The sequence below is a fragment of the Ursus americanus genome, chromosome 24, assembly GCF_024610735.1.
Source record: "Ursus americanus isolate L20-20 chromosome 24, mUrsAme1.1.p, whole genome shotgun sequence".
Classification (NCBI taxonomy): Eukaryota; Metazoa; Chordata; class Mammalia; order Carnivora; family Ursidae; genus Ursus; species Ursus americanus.
The window spans coordinates 28689086-28707437 of record NC_142150.1 but is presented as its reverse complement, the minus strand read 5'-3'; positions in this window follow the sequence as shown (position 1 = coordinate 28707437).

The following is an 18352-nucleotide window of genomic DNA, read 5'->3' as shown; positions in this document are numbered from 1 at the left end:
CTTGGTCTGTGCTGGAAATGAATTCCACAATCTGCAGAGTCCTCGGCATCCCTTATCCCGTAACAATACAAGATGTGGAAAATGGGCTTAAGATTGAAAATCGCATTTTCAAAATCCAAGCGTTTCTCTTTCTAGACTTTTGCTAAGCAGCTTACTGTACAAATCCAGGTATTGCTGAAATATCTCTAGGGGTTAAAAAAAAAAAAGAGCGTGATGTACTATTTATTATCTTTCATTAGATAAACCTCAAAAAAGTAAACATTTTCTCCCCTCGATTCACCCACTGCCTGTTTCAGATTTTAATGCAATGATATGTTTTTTCAGGATCTTGAATATTTATATTTCGGAACTTAAATATCTTTATTTAAACCATACAGTCTCAATCTCCAAAACCCTGGATTTTTAATATTTTGGCGACTGAAATTTGGCATGTTTGAAGGTTTGCTTCTCTGCAGAAGTCTCTTGTTATCCAAAGTAGAAAAACAAACTAGGGGCAGCTATAAACTGCCCAACGCTGGCTGCTTACACAGCTAAAAGCACCACAGCCGACCCCATTTACGTTCTGCCCTGGGGACAACGACTTTCTTAATAATAAATAGGGAAAATGTAAAATGTTTTCTTTAAATTAAAAATCGAAACGAATTGTTTTAATGAATATCTCTGGTTATGAGGGAAAAGCATGCCTTCGTGTATACACTTTCTGAAGAAAAATTTCCTGTGTGGTTTTCCCTGTGAGATCAAAAGGAACTAATTAACTTTTCTATAAGGTAAACAAAACTTTAACTTGAAATATCCCCATGAAGTATGTGGGAAGTGAGCTTTTGTGTGAGTGAAAGCAAGAGGGAGGGAGAGAGGGAGGGAGGGAAGGAGGGAGGAGGGAGTTGGATTTAATTTTATATTTGAAATTGTCTCCTGCTCAGAAGGTATTGGAAACCCAGTGTTGTCCAAGAGTCAGCCTTCTTTTTATTCCCCCATTACCAAAATGATATTTAAATCAAAGGCTGAAATGTTGCCAAGTTCAAATCCCCCGGAAGATTAATAGGGCATTGTTCTGTTCATAGAAAATTGGTTCTTCTTAGAGCCCCTTTAAGAAGAACTGGGTGTGTGGGGAGCATGAGGAAAGAGTGTGGGAAAAGAAGAGTCTGGAAAACGGGCCGTGGCCTGAGTGGGAGGGTGGCATGGGGAGAGAATCTTCAAGAGCACAGACAACCCCTCGCCCCATCCCCAACCAGAAGTCACCCCGGTCAAGGAGACCAGGCCCCCAGCTGGAGCCCTCTTTCCCCAGGACTGGGCTCACTTTCTCAGGTTTCGGGGACAAACAAGAGCAGGAAGCAGCCCTGAGGGGACCGGGGGTCTTCGAGGTTGTGCCCCCTCTGGGCTGAGAGACGAGAGGGGCCCCTCCAGCCCCTCCCAGGAGGAGCGGCCGCAGCCAGGGACTGAGCCCCTCCCAGGACAAAGAGTCCTTGGCTGGCTTTGGGCGAGCCGCCCAGGGCCAGGGCCCCCTGGCTGGGCCTCCTCCTTGCCCTTGCCAGCGTCGGGACAGGCGGCCAGCCCAAAGGACAGCGACTGCAGGAGGCAGCCTGTGCGGGGAGAAAGGGCTCCTGGCTGGAGGGCTCAGCGAGGCAGGAGACTGTGGGCACCTCCGTCGTCTGCCCTCGGCCTCAGAATCCCCAGAGCAGAGGCGTGGGTCACATACACACACACACACACACACACACACACACCTCTGCTCGCCAGCCCCTCCACCACCCTCTATGGTTGCTTTGTGGACGATGAGGCTAATTGTTGTCATAACAGCTTACCAGGTTCCAGGCTCTGCGCCGGGTGCTTAATGGAAGCAAAGAGAGGAGGTGGGCAATACGACCCCCACTGAGCAGATGAGGAAACGAGGAACAGAGAGCTAAAGTGACTTGCCCACGGGCACCCAACAACTTACACACGAGGTCACTGAGCCACAAAGCTTAGCGGGATTTGGTTGTGACCAAGCCCCCCCACCCCACAACCCCAGCTAAGTGGCCAGGATCTAGGCAAACAGCCTGGTCTGTCATTATAGGAAGGGTCCTCGACCAGGCTGTTTGCCTAGACTCCTGGCCACTAAGCTGGGATTGGAAGAGGCAGGTGTGAACTCCAGGGACCACCCCCAGGGGACATTCGCACCCCATCCCAGTGGCAGAAGCTCCATCCACCTGGCTCAATCCGTAAGCGTATACTGATTATGTTATTAGCAATGAGGGACCCACCTTAAGTTCCTTTATTCGTTTATCCAGCACCTAAATCCACAAGCCACTTCCTCTGGTGCCAGCTGGCAGGCACTAGAGACCACCCCTACAAACCATTCCTCTCGTTCACGTCCAGGGAGCTTTCTTGAGAGGACAAGGGAAGGTGGGCTCCTTGGGGAGGGGGCACATTGCCGGAAGCCTGTGTTGCCTCTGATACAGCACTTGGAAGAGGCCGGAACCAGCATCCTTCCTAATGGCATACCGGAGGGGGAAAGCAATCCCAAGCTTGAATCCCCCTAGTGTATCCTTTTTCCCTCTGGAAAATAACTAAATCCACACAGAAGAAAAAAAAAGGGAGAGGTCGAGCAGGCAGTAACTACTGCCTGGGTCCAGTAGCAACACCAGCAGTGATTTTCCCTAAGGCCCGCTATGGGAGTTGAGTCAGACCTCCATTGCCACATCCTGGCTGTGTGACCTTGAGCAAGTTGCTTTACCTCTCTGAACTTCAGTCTCCTCATCTGTTAAATGGAAATCACTCCAGCTACTTATAATGAGATAAAGTGTGCCCAGTCCCTAGTGGTCAGTCTTCACGGGGGCTTAAGAAAGAAAGAATTTCCTCTCCTATCCCCAACCTCACCTGGAAATAATCTCCATCCCCAAACTGGGCTCCTGTATGTAAAATCAATTACTGTTTCAGCTCTAGTCCTTTTAGAAATGTTTCGTTATTATAGGACATGGCCTTGACTGGAGCCCCTTTGTCACAGGCAAATCCCACTTATTTTCAGTTAGTCCTGCCGCTGATTTCTGCCCCTTGCGGGATGTCCCCCCAACACCATCCCTCTGTCCCGGGATACTGCCATGGCTTCCGTGCCTTAGCAGGAGAATTCTCGGTTCCCCCGGGGAAAAACGCTGTCCCTCTGTGCCCTCGAAGTCCCTAAGGCCCAGAGCTCTCTGAGTACTCAGGCCCGAGTCACTCACTTGCTCCGTAAACACCTGCTGAGCACCTACCATGGTCCCGTTAGTGTGCTGGTCCCTGAGAGTTCGGGTGCAAACAAGTCGGACAAGGGTCCGCTCACGTTGCAGTGGGCAGGGCCACACGAGGCCAGCAGCACGTGGGGTGGGTCCCGTCCCCTGTTGCATTTCTAATGCAGTGGGTCTGCTCTGAGGCGGGTGTGTGCGTGCAAGCCTCACTCCACCGTCTGGCTGCCCCTGGACAAGCCCCTTCACTTCTCTAAGCCTCCGTGTTCCCAGCATTTCATTCAGGGCATCCCAGGGGATAAGCCCCCCGTACTGGGCTCTGGGGGCAGAGCACTTACAGGACCCAACGGCCCCCTATGGAGTCTAGCCGGGAAGGCAGGGGACGGATGACTCCCTCCAGCTATGAGAGGGAGGACGAGAGCACAGCCCTCTCTGCTACCCCCCTGCTCCCCATCCCCAGTGAGCTCCCACTCAGCCACATGGGCCTGGCCCTGTTGTAGAGACAAGGGCCATCGAGGAGGAGGTGGGGGCCTGTGGAGCACGTGCAAGGCCACGGAAGGGGAGGCTGGTGCTGGGGAGCATTCGGTCCCCCTCTCTCCAGGAGCTGACACTCAGTGTGGGAGGCCGTGCACCCCAGATGCTTCTCCAAAGGTGTTCCCTTCCGTGTCCCCAACGAAACAGAGACAGAGACAGCCTGGGTATGACTGACCTGAAGGTCAAGCCTGAGTCTGCTCTCCTCAGAAGGAGCCAGAGACCTTCCTCCCTCCCCTGCCATCGGTCCAGCGCTGCCTCCTCTCTCCCTGGGGTGCCTGTGTTCACCTCCAAGTGTGGCACATTCCCCACCCGGGGCATTTGGAGTATACTGGTCTCCGGCGGCAATGCCCCCACTCCCTGCATCTAGAATCTGGTTGGCTTCTGGTATAATCAGCTATGTGCATATATGATTTATATACAAACACATCTTCTCTATCTTCACACACACACACACACACACACCCTGCATAGAGTGAACACTGAATAAATATTTGCTGGATGGACTTGTTGAAGACATATATATGTATGCATCTGTTATGAGTAATATATGCATCCAAGATTCATAAAGAGGCACATATGGTTTTATATACAAGGGTAGAGATCAGTTTATATGAGTGTATATACATCCATAACTTTATTTCCAGTTGGCATCAGGCAGTTGGCTGGCATCTGGTATAAACGAACTGTTCATTCATTTGGGACAAGCATGTAATCTGTGTGTGCACAGAGTGAAAAATGCGACTGTTTTTTTTTTCTTTTTCTTCCAAATGTTGAATATACGACTTGTGATACTTTCAATAGAGCTTACAGAAATATCAAGTTTTAACCTAATTGTTAACTTGGAATTTCCAAAATTAACCATAAGAAATAACACAGGGCCTTCAGTCCCTCCCGAAGCCACCGGCGAGCCCAGCTCTGAAGAATTGCTGTATTTAAACACACCGGAGTCAAATTCCACCGCTGTTGACTGAACCGCTTGGGGCTCGTATACATTATTCCATTTAATCCTCGCAACACCCTATGGGCTAAGTTTTAGCCTCGCTGGAAGGGTGCTTACCGAGGCCTGGAGAGGCTAATGACCGACACAAGGTAACCCCGCTCGGGAGTGATGGGGCTCGGGTGTCCCTTCCCCCGGGACTGCCTTAAGGAAGTACCACAACCCTGGGTGGCTGGAAGCAGCGGAAATTTGTTCTCTTCCAGGTCAGGAGGCCAGGAGTCCAAAAGCAAGGTGACTGCAGGGCCATGCTCCCTGCAAAGTCCGTAAGAAAAGAAGCCTTCTTTGCTCCTTCTAGCTTCAGGCGGTGGCCGGCCATCCCTGCTATGCCTTGGCTCACGCACATGTCACTCCAGGCTCTGCCTCCAACTTCACAGAGCCTTCTCCCTGTGTGCCTGCGGCCAAGCTCCCCTCCTCTACAGGGACGCCAGTCATGGGGTGAGAGCCCACCCTCATCCAGTCCTACCTCGCCCTAACAAATCACATCTGCAAAGGCCCTCGCTCTAAACCAGGTCGCGTTTGCAAATTCAGAGCGGACGTGAATTTGCAGGAGACACTAGAATTCGAACCAGGTCTATAGGACTGGCACTCGTGCCCTTTCTGGTAGAACTGGACCCAAGTCTCCCACCTGCCAGGTGGAGGGGAGCAGCGGCTCCCTCTGGCCGACCCTCCCGTTTCCCTCTGAGTCGGGGTTAGACACAAGCAAGAGGAACACAGGAGATAGCCTTCCTTGAAAGTGTGGCCCAGTTGCACAGAGGGACTGGGTCCGAGCAAGGGTCCGGTCCGAGAGCTGGGGCGGGGCGGGGGTTGGAGAGGGGAGACCGGTGAGGGGTATGCGTATGGCCCTTGGTGGCAGCTGGCCTCTGAGACTTCTGTCTGCTGTCCCTGTGGGTGCCATGAAAACAGCTTCCTCTCCACCCTCCCTTCCTGTCCCCTTCCAGCTGCTCCCTACCATCCCGGACACTGGCTCCCCTCTCCTCAGTATCACATTTGGGAAGCCACAGTGAAGGTCCCCTGGCTCGGAGTCCCGGGGGGTCGGGGCTGGAGTGACAGCCAAGACAGGCACCCCTGGTGGACCCGGGCTCATGTAGGGAAAGCGTGTAGCTTGGGCCCCCGCTGCCACGTAGGAAAAGCCGAAGCGGAAAACCAGGCAGGCCACGTTTCCTGGGTAGGGCAGAGGACTTCCTGCCTCTACCACGGATGCCAGCAGACTGACAGCCACTGGCCCCTGCAGGGGCCTCGTCAACTGTTGCTCTAATTATCTGTGGTGATGTCACATTGGTTATGTGTATCCGCACCAGCGATGGGGAGTGGGGGTTCTGAAGGCGACCCCCGGGGTCTGACTCCTGGGCCTAGCACTCACTAGCTGGGTGACTTTCAACACGTTAGCTGACCTCTTTGCCTCAGTTTCTTCTCCTGTAAAATGGGCATAGCAACAGTACCGACCCAATACCGTGGAGACAATTCAGCAACTTTCTGCACGTACAATGCCCTGCTGCAGCAGGGGGTACCGTCGCCCCCTTACGGCAGCCACCAGCGTCGCGATGGCCACTGCCATCACGTCATGGTCATCGTCACTGGAAACTGGCAGCGTGACCAGCGAACAGGACAGATAGTCCCGTCCGCAGAGTCACCATGGTTTCCAGAGGTGAAATTACTTTTGCAGGATCGGACTTTTTATTGGGGACCCCATGTAATTCGGTCACTCCCGACACCGGCAGCCCCCACGCTGCCCCCGTGAGCTGTGGGGGCTTCAGCTTTCTCGTCTGCAGAGTGGCCTCCCCTCCCAGACCGTGGTGGGGAAGGAAAGCGAACGTCTGTCCCCGTCGGCCCGGCCCAGGAGCCTCTTCACCTCCTGTCACTTGCCTGCGCGGCCGAGGACCCCCTGGGAAACGGGGTGATAAGTCATCCCTGCAGGGCCGTCGGAAGAGTCAGAGACAGTGAGCGTAGGGGCGCCCCGCTCCCAGTACAATGAGTGACGGTGGGTGTGATCACTTAGGAGCAGGTCACCTTCTGAGGTAAATGTGTGGAAGCTGCAGGTCACGGCCTCCGGGGCCGGGAATTCTGGGTGTCGGAGTTAAGGGGTCACTGCCCGCCTTCGCCTCAGCCCCTAGTGGCCTCCAGTCTCCCATGCCTGTCCCAGGGGGTCAGGGGCAGAGCACCAAATGGGGGGTTTCGGGCCAGGCCCAGGCACTGGCGGCAAGCCTGGGGCTAGGTCTCTGGAAGGCCCTGAGGGGAAGTCGGGGGGAGGATGAGGAAGCAGGCCTCGAAGGGGGAGCGCTCATAAATTCATTGGCGAGTAATTTATGGCAACCAAGTGTAACACCTAATACCTGCCAGTGTGAGAGGTTAATGGGGAAGGTTAAGGGGCACAGGCCGGCTGATTTATGGGCCTGGCCGGGGCTTTCATCCTGACCAAGGCTCTGGCTCCAGGGGCCCCGCCTGGAGGAGAGGCAGCGGGAGAGAGCAGGCCAGCTTGAGCAGGCGGGGTGGGGAGGGCCCTGGTGCAGAAGGAGGGTCTGAGGTGAAGTGGGATAGAAGAGGGGGGGAGGGAACGGTCTAGAAAAAAGGCAGGAAGGAGGAAGGAGCTCGGGTGCCCATCACACGCACCCCTACAAGGCAGTGGTGATGGAAGCTGTTGCTCAGAGGCCCCAGAGGCTTGTCTTGTATGTGCCCTTCCCATGGTGGGTTCCAGAACAGTGTGCATGCATCAGCATGAGCAGGAAAACAAAGTAGAACCAGCACACTGAGTGATGTAAACTGGGGAATGATTTACGTGCGGAGAGACGAAGGCAGTTGACAACTAACTTCATCAACACGGTACCACAGTCCGGAGACAAGACGGGCCTGCTGGCCCTGCCACTTACTGAGAGTTGAGGAGCTCGGTTCCCCCGCCTGTAAGCGGCGGTATGATGCCTACTGCCAAGGACATTTCTGTGCACTCCACAGCTGACCTGGCACCGTAGCCGACCTGGGGAAGGTGAGGTACAAGAGTCGGGGCTTAGGGGACACCAAGGGCAATGGTTTAATGTCAACAGCAAAAAGAGCGACGAGTAGCTGACTGAGCCATCGGCCAGCCCCCTGGCCCTGGGAGAGCGATCACAGGGCCACTGGGCAAGCTTCCAGGCTGGACCCTTGAGCCGGCACCCGGACTGGCCTTCTAAAAGAATCAGACCGACATTATCAAATTCAAGAAGATTAAATACAATGAAATTAAAGGCTGGGAGGATTTTTGAGATCCCGCCATCCTGAAGAGCAGAGCCAGAATTCCCTGAAAGCCAGGCCAGGGTCACCACTGGGAGTTACAGTAAGAAACACAGACCCCCACGTGCCCAGCCCCTAGGAGCTCACAGAGCACTTTCTGCCCACCAGCCCACCCAGTCTTCCCTGTGGAAAAGCTGGGCTCAGAGAGGCCAAGTGACTTGCCCAAAGTTGCACAGCCTGTCGGTGTGTACGGAGCCATGCTGAGACCCCAGTTTCTGGGCTCCAAGTTCAAGACTTTCTCCTTGTGCCCAATGCTTTAGTTGCAGAGACCCACACATTTGCTGTTGTTTGCCAGGGGGCGGGGGGGCAGCACTACTTGTTCTGGGTGGGGGGACAGAGGAAAGGCAAGCAGCCTCGCTGGATGCCCCTCACCACCTCTAGAATCTCCCCCTCTCCCCCAAGTACCTCCAGCGGTTACCTGGGTCCTTCCATCTGTTCTCGGTCCTCTCTCAGCTAAATCATCCTAGAGGCCACTTCGTGCTTTCTGAGCTGGTCTCTCCCACATCCTGCTCTACCCCCGAACAAACGCCAATTCCCCAAAAGTGGAGGTGGGGGGCTTCTCCTGATTCAAATCCTCCATATGCTCCCGGTTCTCTGACTCCACTCCTGAGTAGGGGCCGTGTTCACAGTTTGGGGCTTAGCAGTGCTGGTACCCACCCCCCCAACATACACACACGCACACACACACACCTTGGTTAGAGCAACCTCTTACATATGCATAGGAAAACACACATGTGCAAACATGGGCACATACACAGAGAACACACCTGCACAGACACCTTAACTCTCGAGAGCTAAGCCAGCTCATAGCCCCTCTAGACACAGCACCTCAATCACACATCGGCCGCCATCCAAAACTAACTGGAAATTCCACTAAAATGTTTACTGCAAACCCACAAGAACGGGGAGGTTCTATTCCTAATGCAGAACACCAAAACCATCTGAAAGACTCTCGCTCTCCCCTCAGCTCCCAGGGCTTCTAGGGCCCTCGCCGGCTCCCTTCTGTCCTGACTGCTGAGTCTCAAAACCCCCATTCTCCCACCCCTAGCCTGTCTATGCTGGTGCTGCTTCCCAAGTCTCTGAAACCTTTCCCATGTAAATGCGGCCACTTTTTCTGGCTTCCCTCCCCCTACTCCTTGCTCCACAATTCCTCTGATGCATGGTGGGTGCGGGTGGGGCAAGAAGCCTTGAATACTCAGGCTTTAGTATTTTACATACGCCACATGCACGCACGCACCCACGCATAGTCTTCTGAGTCCCCTTGATAGAGGGTCCGTCACACTCTTCCAATCCCTGGCCCTCAAGGCACCCATACCATGTACTCAGTTAGAGCCCTCCTGCCTTCCTTCTGCCCACCTGGCTTCTAGGCTGCAATGCTGATTTGGGGGAGAAGAACCAGGTGTGGCCTCCCAAACCCTGACCTGGGTTCTGCTTTGCCCTTTTCTGGCTGTGTGAGCCCGGAGGGGTCCCTCGGATACCCTGGGTGGCCATGTACCTAAAAGGTGAGATGTGCACAGCCTTCCTGGCCAGATCCAGACTTGAATGCCAGCTCTGCCACTTCCTTGCTGTGTGTCTTTTGGCAAGTGGTCACCCTCTCTGAGCTTTGATTTCTTCATTATAGAATGGTGTATAATGATCACAACCTGAACGGTTTCTGTGAAAACTAAAGAAAACAAGATATTGTAGGATCGTGAATACAAACATTTGGCAAATGTTTCTTCAAACACAAGAGAAACAAGTTTCCATTTTTGAGAAGGCCTCCTGTTTCCAACAGAATATTCACCTTAAGGGAAGCCAGGTGGGCAAGGTAAGGTGGTGTAGGGTACAGATTTTGGTCTAATATTCCAGGTTTGGCCTCTCAGCTCTGCCCTTCCTGACGGTATGCCCTTTGTCCAGGCTCCAGGCCAACCCTCTGCCTCATTTGTCTTATCTGGAAAATGAAGAGAGCCATAGTACCTTCCTGTAAGACTGCTCTGAAGTGTATGCACTCACTCAGACGAAAAGTAAAATAATAATATTGGCTGAGCACCTGTTCGGTGCCGAGCTCTTCTCCAGGCCCCGGTGTACAACAAACACATAAGGATCCTGGCGTTCTCACGGGGGAGACAGACTGTAGACAGGTCAGCAAATAAATAAGCCAGATAGTGACAGCTAGTGATAAGCGCTCAGAAGAATTCAAGCAAGGTAAGTGACCCAGAGTCCCCGGGGACGTGAACCTGCATCAGGTGCCCCGGAAGACAAAGCTCTGGCCCAAGCTGAGAACTGGCTCTGCCTCGTCAGAGGTGCTCAGTAAATAACACTAACCGTTGATGATTGTTACCATAGGTCAGATTCACAGATGGATGAGAAAGAGCTTCCGGGAGCTGATGGAAATTCACCCGAAAGAGCAGGTCTTGCTGCCCCGTGTGGCAAAGGAGCGATTTCTGCGGGATGGCCCAGCTAGGCTAAAGGCCCGACTTGCTCTAGCTGCCACGGTGTTTCTGGAAGGTCGTGCACCATCTCTTCCTCCAGCCCCCATCAGGCTTTCATTTCCTCAGGCAGAGGCTGAGCGCCAGCGCCCTGCTGCCAACCCGGACGGCACATCAGAGACCGGGACCATTTGCCTTGGGTTTCACGGGGTGTAAAGTGCTCAGCACCCATTAAAGCTAGAGGGGTTGCAGGCTGGGGGCTAAGATCCTGCCTAAAAGGCTCAGAAACACTTTGGAAGGAGCCAAAGATTTCCAACACTTCGGGAAAAGCCCTAATCTCTGGCTTTGCCCTGGAACTGTTTATCTCAGCTTTTAAATGTTGTGGGCCAGGCTGAGAGTTTTATCAGAAGGAAAAATGCAAGGGGCGCCTGTGGCTCAGTCAGTGAAGCGTCCGACTCTTGGTTTTGGCTCCGGTTGTGATCTCAGGGTCCTGGGATTGAGCCCCACATCAGGGCTTTGCGCTCAGCAGGGAGTCTGCTTCTCCCTCTGCCCCTCCCCCCACTCACATGCATGCTCTCTTTCTCTCTCTCTCTCAATAAATAAATAAATAAAATATTTAAAAAAAAAAAAAAGGAAAAACGGAGCCAGGATGAGTGAGGTGTCTCCCTGAGAACTCTCCAGTATAGACAAGGTAGCCCTCACTAATCTATCCACCTGCGGCAGCTAATAGACCCCATCTGTGTGTAGGCCATGAGGAGGGGCCCCAGAGCAGCAGGGACAAGGTATCTGCTTGTCATCTACTTGGGGAAAGGGAGGAAAGAAAAAAAACATTTATAAAGTGCCCGTGACCCCACACCTTCCCATCATCTCTTTTCGCCTCAGAGCAATGCATCAAGGCCGGCATTATCGTTCTCCTTTATCAGATAGGAAAACAGAGGCCCAGAGAGGTTAAGTAACTCACCTGAGGTTGACCAGCGAGTAAGTGGCAGAGGCAGGATTCAAACCCTTGATGAAAGAACGGTTTTCCTCCACAGAGAAAGTGACGTAAAGCAGCTTGGAAGAGACTATTCCTCCCTTCTGGGGAGGGGTGTGGGGTAGAGGTGGGGGAGGAGGAACAGGACCCCTACCCAACCAGCCAACCATGCCCAGAGACCCAGGAGTGGCAGCTAAACAGCCAGGTCCTCTTCCATCCTGAGCACTTGAGGATAGAGCGCTTCCCTACGCCAATCACTTCCCAGGAACGTGCTCGAGTAATCCTCTCTCCGCCTCCCCAGGAACCAATTATGAAAGTTATTGCCAGTTCACAGATGAGAAAACTGAGGTCTCATGTCAGTAAGGGACACAACCCCAGTCATTCGGACTCCAGTGCCTGACCCGCTCACCACCCGTGTGATCTCAACCGCTGAACCGTGCGCGTGTTAAGTGCTAGGCTCTGTGCGTGAGACACTGCCGTTCGCAAGCACGTCTTCCATTCATTGTCTCCACTGACAATCCGAGCAAGCCTCAGGGAGGGGGCGTCCCCCCAAACCCAGGCTTTGACCAGTGGCCCCGTGGGAAGACAAGCAGCGGGGACCGTCAGGGGCTGAGAAGGAGAGGCTGGTGGCAGGAGATCCCCATAGAGGCCCCACAGCCAAGGCGTGAGGAGGCTAAGCCTTCATCAGCCATCAGGTGTCCTCGGGACCCGGAGCCTTAACCTCCAGGAAGCAGTTACTCGTCTTTGACAGTTTAGAGTTGCACCTCACCTCTCCTTTCTACCTGGAGGCGAAGGAAGGGACCAGAAGGCCTAACTGACCTTTCTTCTGACCTGTGTCGTGGGCACAAGACGGCTAGAAGACAGCAATTTGGAATGAAAGGGGGCCATGAGCTGGTTTCCATATGATGTTGAACTGTTCAGATCCCTTTTTAAAGCAGAAAACAATTAACCGCTCCCCGAACAGCTGCGTTCGTGGAGGTAGGTCCAATGTAGTGACACGGGATTCTCCGACCAGGGCTACTAAGTTCACGTCTTCATTCATTCCTTTGGCATTTCTGCCCGAGCCCATTCCAGCCCCAGATTATATTACAGGTGACAAGTGGATAGAATGAATACTCTTCAGGGGAGGAGCCCACAACTCCAGTAGAGAAAGGGTGTGGGGAAAATTCCAGAAGGCTGAGGCTTCTGTGCCTCAGAAGCTGCTAGGGGGAAGAGAGAAGAGCGTTTCAGACAGAACACATGGCATGGGCAATGGAGACATTCCAGAAAACCCTCTGGGGACCCAGATTGGCCCAACCCAGCCAGGGCCTCGCCCCACCTCCCCCTAGGGCTAAGGCCACTGGCACTTCCTGCTAAGGTGTCATGATTTGCCTCCTTCCTTTCCAAGTGTCAGCTCCCCAATTTGTGGGGATTTTATTAAAAACACACAGTTAATGGCTAGGAAAGAGGAGGCATTTCTGCCTTCTCTCTCCCCACCCTGAGCCCCTACTCTGGCTGGAATGTTGCCATCAAAATAAACACTAAATACGAAATGCTAGAGCTGAGTTATGACTTTTGAGGGTGCTGGGAGAAAAATTTATAGCAACATTACAGTGTTTTGTTAGAAATCTCTTAATGCACCAAAATGGGAAGGTGTGTGTGTTTTTTATTAAAATGTTACACTCTATAAATCCGATCTGCAGGAAGGACACAGGTGGTGACCCGGGGACTCAGCTGAGGGAGCTGTCACTTCTATCTTTGGGGCCCGTCCTGTTCCCTAGCTCTGAGAATAGGTCTCCCCAGCCCCGATTCCTCTCCACATGGCTCTCCTTCTCTGGGAAGGGGGAAAAAAAAAAAAGCTTGTTTCTTCCGTCACCACCCCAGGAAAAGCCACAAAGGGGTGTGAAGATCTTTGTGAGACTTCCCTCAGGGTCTGACTAAAAGTTGCAATTTTCTTAAAAGGCCTCTCTGAGCCAGAGAGCCCCTACAGGGTCTTTATGAAGTTTGTCTGACAGGGCAAAATTTCCTGTTGGTCCATTTTCGCAAATTCAGATTCTGGCTGATGCTGCATTTTTCAAGGGCTTCTTTGTGAAAAAGCAACCAATTTCTGTCTCTAGCCTTCTGTTCTGGAATGTCCTCCCTCAAAAGGGTAGATGATATCAAGGGGGCAGAATGGTGGGTCCGTTTTCTCCTTTTAACCATATGTGGGTGCTCCCTTCCTTAAGGAAAACTGTGAACCCAGGCATGGTAGGTTTTCCCTTTACCTTTCTAACAGTGACCTTCAAGGATTCCTTTGTGACATGAAATCAGAGACTCCTAGCCTGAACAGCAGTCTGGGAGCCCCTGAAGTTGTATGTGAAATTGGGTGTAGGCACCTGTACTGGGTGAAATGGAAGCCCCCAGAAGATATCTCCAGGTCCTAACCCCTGGTACCCGTGAGTGTGGCCATACTGGGGGGAAAAGGGATGTTTGAGATTATCCTGGATTCTCCACGTGGACCCTTAAAGACACAGAGAAGAACGTCATGTGAAGACAGAAGCAGAGATGGGAGTCATGAAGCCACAGGGAGCCTGGAGCCACCTGGAGCTGGGAAAGGCAAGGAACAGTCCTCCCCAGAGCAGGGCCCTCATAACTCGTTGATTTCAAATGTTTGGCCTCCAGAGCTGTAAGAGAATAAATTTCTGTTCTTATAAGGCATTGAGTCTGTGGTCATTTGTTATGACAGCCCTAGAAAACCAATGTAACATCTATCTGTATCTTTCTAGAAAGAGAGTCATTTGTTTTCATCCGATTACCAAAGTGGCTCCCCCAAATGGTTAAAAGACACTGATGCGAAATGTTTGTATGAAACTATAAACGCAGAGTCCTCGCTCCTGCAGAATGGGGATGGTACCTATCATTTGGACAACCAGGACCATCAAGCACCTGTTATCTGAGCCTCGTTCTCCAGTGCCCTGTCTCATAATCCCTGCCCTATACACACACACACACACACACACACACACTGGTTCCCTGGGTTCTGAAAAAGCACCCTATTCCCACTTCCTCGGCTCCCTAGTTCTCTGACATCAACCTTGCAAATCATTTGAGAAACTGAGCTCCTCTGAAAGGCATTGAAAAGGGAAGTTGTAAAGGTACCAAGTCCTGGCATCTAGCTTGTGTGCCTACTCCCAGCTCCATTCTGGAGACAGAGCTGAAAAAGGAAAATAGGTCCTTTCAAGGTGACAAAAACGTTTTGGAACTAGACAGAGGCGGTGCTTGTACAAGATTTTGAATGCACACTGCAGTTCACTTTAAAATGGCTCATGTAAAAAAAATTTTAATAAAATGGCTAATTTATGCTATGTGAATTTCACCTTTGGAGGAAAAAAAAGAAAAGTAGGCACCAATTTCTACTCTAGGTGCAATAATTAGCAAAGCTTATTTTGTTCCCCACCTTTATCCCCCAGAAACAGAAACCAGTTAGCTTGGCAAGGGAAAGAGTGAGTCCGGTGAATTACTTTAAAGGAGATAAATCCTGAAAGGACTTGACTGGCCACACTTGGGGACCAGAAGAGCCATTGAAGGGCGAGTCATGTGGCCCCAGGACCAGGGGAGGATGAAGAGCTCCGGGAACCTGGTGACCAGGTGATCTGAACGTGACTGTACACTAGGTCATGGTGACTGCAAGCACCGTGTGTCCCTCCACGCCAGGCAAATCCTGCCAGTGTCCCAAGTACCAATAAGAACTGGAGTGGAGGGAGCGCCCACCCATATGGTCCCTGCCCTAGGAAACAAAAGCAACCACCGCCATCTCACAGCTGAGGACACTGAGGCACGGAGAGAAGTGACCTGTCCAAGATCGCGCATCCGCAAGCACAGCGGGGATTAGCAACCAGTTTCGCCTGGCTCTAGAGCCCGCGCCTTTTCAACTAGTCCTTGAGAAACTCAACTCCAACCTGGAAACGAATTCCATTTAGAGAAAGTAGCTTGGAGCTTCTGGCGCCCCTTAGGATGGCAGAGCAGCTGCGGGAAAACAGGCGGAGGGAGCAAGCCGGGCGTCCAAGGCCCCACAGGGCGTCACTGCGCAGACGCAGCGAGGACCCAGGGGCCAAAGTCTGTCCCGCAGCCATTCCCTGCGTATTTTCGGGACGGGCGGCTCCTCTTCGTGGCCAGGCTCTGCCTCCTTCGGTCTCCAGCCCTTGGGCGAGGACCGAGGGAGAGTGCGTTGCGTAGATCCGCAGAGGCACGTGGGGGACCTGAACTGGCTCCCAAGACCCTCAGGGAAAGTGCCACCAGCTCGGGACTTCGCCTCTGTCCTCTGGTGGCGGCCCAAATCGGCGCGAGGCTTTAGATTTGTTGTCTTTTACCCTGTCGGCTGTCTTTTCGGTTTTCCCAGTTGATTCACTCCAGTCTGGGGCAACCTGGATAGGTTCCCCTTAGGGCTAGGCGTTGGGGAACCAAGGCCCCTGCTTTCCCCTCCCCCCACCCAGCCCTCGCTCCGGGAGAAGAGGTCGACTGAAGGAGAGGTGTCCCTTTGCCCGCCGCTGTGCGCTCTGGGCCGGCTGGGGCGCGCCGAGGGAGCGAGCAGCCGTGAGGCCAGCTGTGCGCCCACGGGTCCCAGGGAGGGAAGGACCGCAGGCAGGGTGGGAGAGAGAGGGTCCAGGTCAGACCGCGGGTGTCCTGAGACACCACCCGCGGGTCGAAAGGGATAGGGAGGTTGGGAGGCAGCTAGTGAGAGCAGGAGGCAAGACAAATAGAATAATCGCTATGGCTTGCTAAGCACCTACTGTGTGCCCGGCACTGTGCCAAGCTCTGTAGCTGTCTCTCCTTCTGTCCCTGGTTTCTAGGGTTGCTCAAGCACTTTTCTCTCTGGCATTCTCCATTGCCCTGCCCTTCCCCTAACCCTCCCTCCCACTCCTCCCTGCCAATCACAAGCCTCAGGATTATGCGGATCAGAATGTGTGGGCTGCCTGCCTCTTATGACAGGTGCTAGGGCCAGGATCCCTCCCTCCCCTGGCAGGCAGCAGGGGGCTGGTGGTTGGGGGATGGGGTGCAGGCCACGGATGTAAATGCCAGCCCCTTCCCCTGTCCCCGCCCTCCCCCCAGCCCCCTGAGGGTAAAGCCCCCCCCCCCCCAGCCTGCTATGGCTGCCAGGACAGATACCAGGCCTGGGAACTCAAAGCACGGAGCTTGAGAGTCAGCCTGACCTCCTGCGGGCAATGTGACTTTGGGCAAGGGGTGTCACCTCTCTGGGCTTCCATTTCCCTGACACCCTACCTCACAGGACAGTGCAGAGCTTACAAAGAGAACCAAGGGCTGTGAAGAAACTGCGCTTCAAGGGCAAGGTGGGTGGGGCTGGGACCTGGAGGGCTGCAGCTATCCTCCTCCCTAAAACCTACACACACACACACACACACACACACACACACACACACACACACCAGCCCCTGGCACCTACCGCAGGAAGAACAGGACTCTGGAAGCTATGGATTCCTTTGGCCTTTTCACTCCTGGTGCTTTGAGAAGAACCGGACTGATCCATGGAGGAGCTATGGCCAGAGAGAAGGATGATTATGACCCATTTCCCCAAAGGTGGGAGGAAAGAAACCTCAAATGGCCATTTCTGCTTCTGCAAGGCCGGGCTACAATGTCAAAACAGCAGAGTCTCCAACATGGAAAGGAGGTGATTACTGTTGTTACTAGAAAATACCTTAACTGAGTGTGATCTCACGTACTCCTTACAGCTCTCCTGTGAAGTGGGTACTGTTATCATCCCCATTTTACAGAAGAGGAAGCAGAGACTTCAGAAGGCAGCCACTTAGCCCTCATTACACAGCCAAAAAGGGACAGAACCGGGATTCAAACTTGAATCTAAAGCTGGGCTCTGGACCACTGATGGAATTGCCATCATGGCACCTTCCTGCCTCCTCCCTTGCCCCTCTTTTCCAGCTCCAGAGACCTCCCCGTCTCCCCAGGCAGCCTCCCCAGCCCAGCTCTGTCCCAGAGAGAATCCAGAAGCCCTCTCTCACCCTCCATGAGGATAACACTGGGAGAAGTGGCAAGTGTCGGAATTGGAGTCAAGACAGCTGCCACTGCCACCCACAAACTCTGGGGCTGGGGGAGGGGGCAAGTGGACAAAGGAAACCAGAGAAGAGGACTCCGGAGGCCAGGGCCCTGGAAGTTGGGGAGAAGGAGACATGGAGTTAGGCACTGTGCTCCCCCCAAGTGATGGGAGCGGAGTGAGGTCTGGTCATGGAGTGAGTGTGGATGTGCCGGTGGGCTTTGGAGATGGTGGGGAACTGAGGGGAAAGGGGGGGTGGTCCAGGGCTGAACTCAAGGATCCCCAGTGGAAGAGAATCAGCCCTTTCCTGCCCCCATAAAAGCCTGCCCCTTTGCCTCTCCTGGCTCCAACTTGGTTGTCTGGGTGATGGGAGGGAAAGACCACCCTTACTAGACAGGAGACCGTTGAGGGGTCCGAGGAGGAGCGTGTGGGCCTCTCTGTTGCAGAGTGAAGGGTGCGTACGGAGGGAGGGGCTGAAGTGCAGGTCTGAGGGACAGTGCAGGTCTTTTGTCCCAGCTCTGCCCAGACCAGTGGAATTTAACCTTCTGGGGTTAGGGAGTCCTCTGAGACTGTTGAAAGTTTTGAACCCTCTCCCCAGAGACAGGAGCACATGGACACACAGTGTGAGGGCAGCCTCAGATCCCTCTGGCCATCAACACTTCTTCCCTCCATGCTGAAGCCTCCATCCTCCCAGCAGAGAAATGGGTGCAAAATTCCTAGCACCTCCCTGGAACTCAGGCTAAGCAGACCAGATCCTCTCCTCCCAGCAAGCACCGCAACAAACCTAGGCCTCATTTCTGTCCATGAGGTGCCTCAGGACCCCCATGGATGTGAGGTGGTGTGTTTGGGCCTCCTCATCCCACAGCCAGTCTTTTCCAGTCATTTTTTAACCTTAAGGACTACCTTCCAGGAGAAAAAGGACGGGGAGAAAACAGGGGGCAGGGGGCTTTAATCCAAACA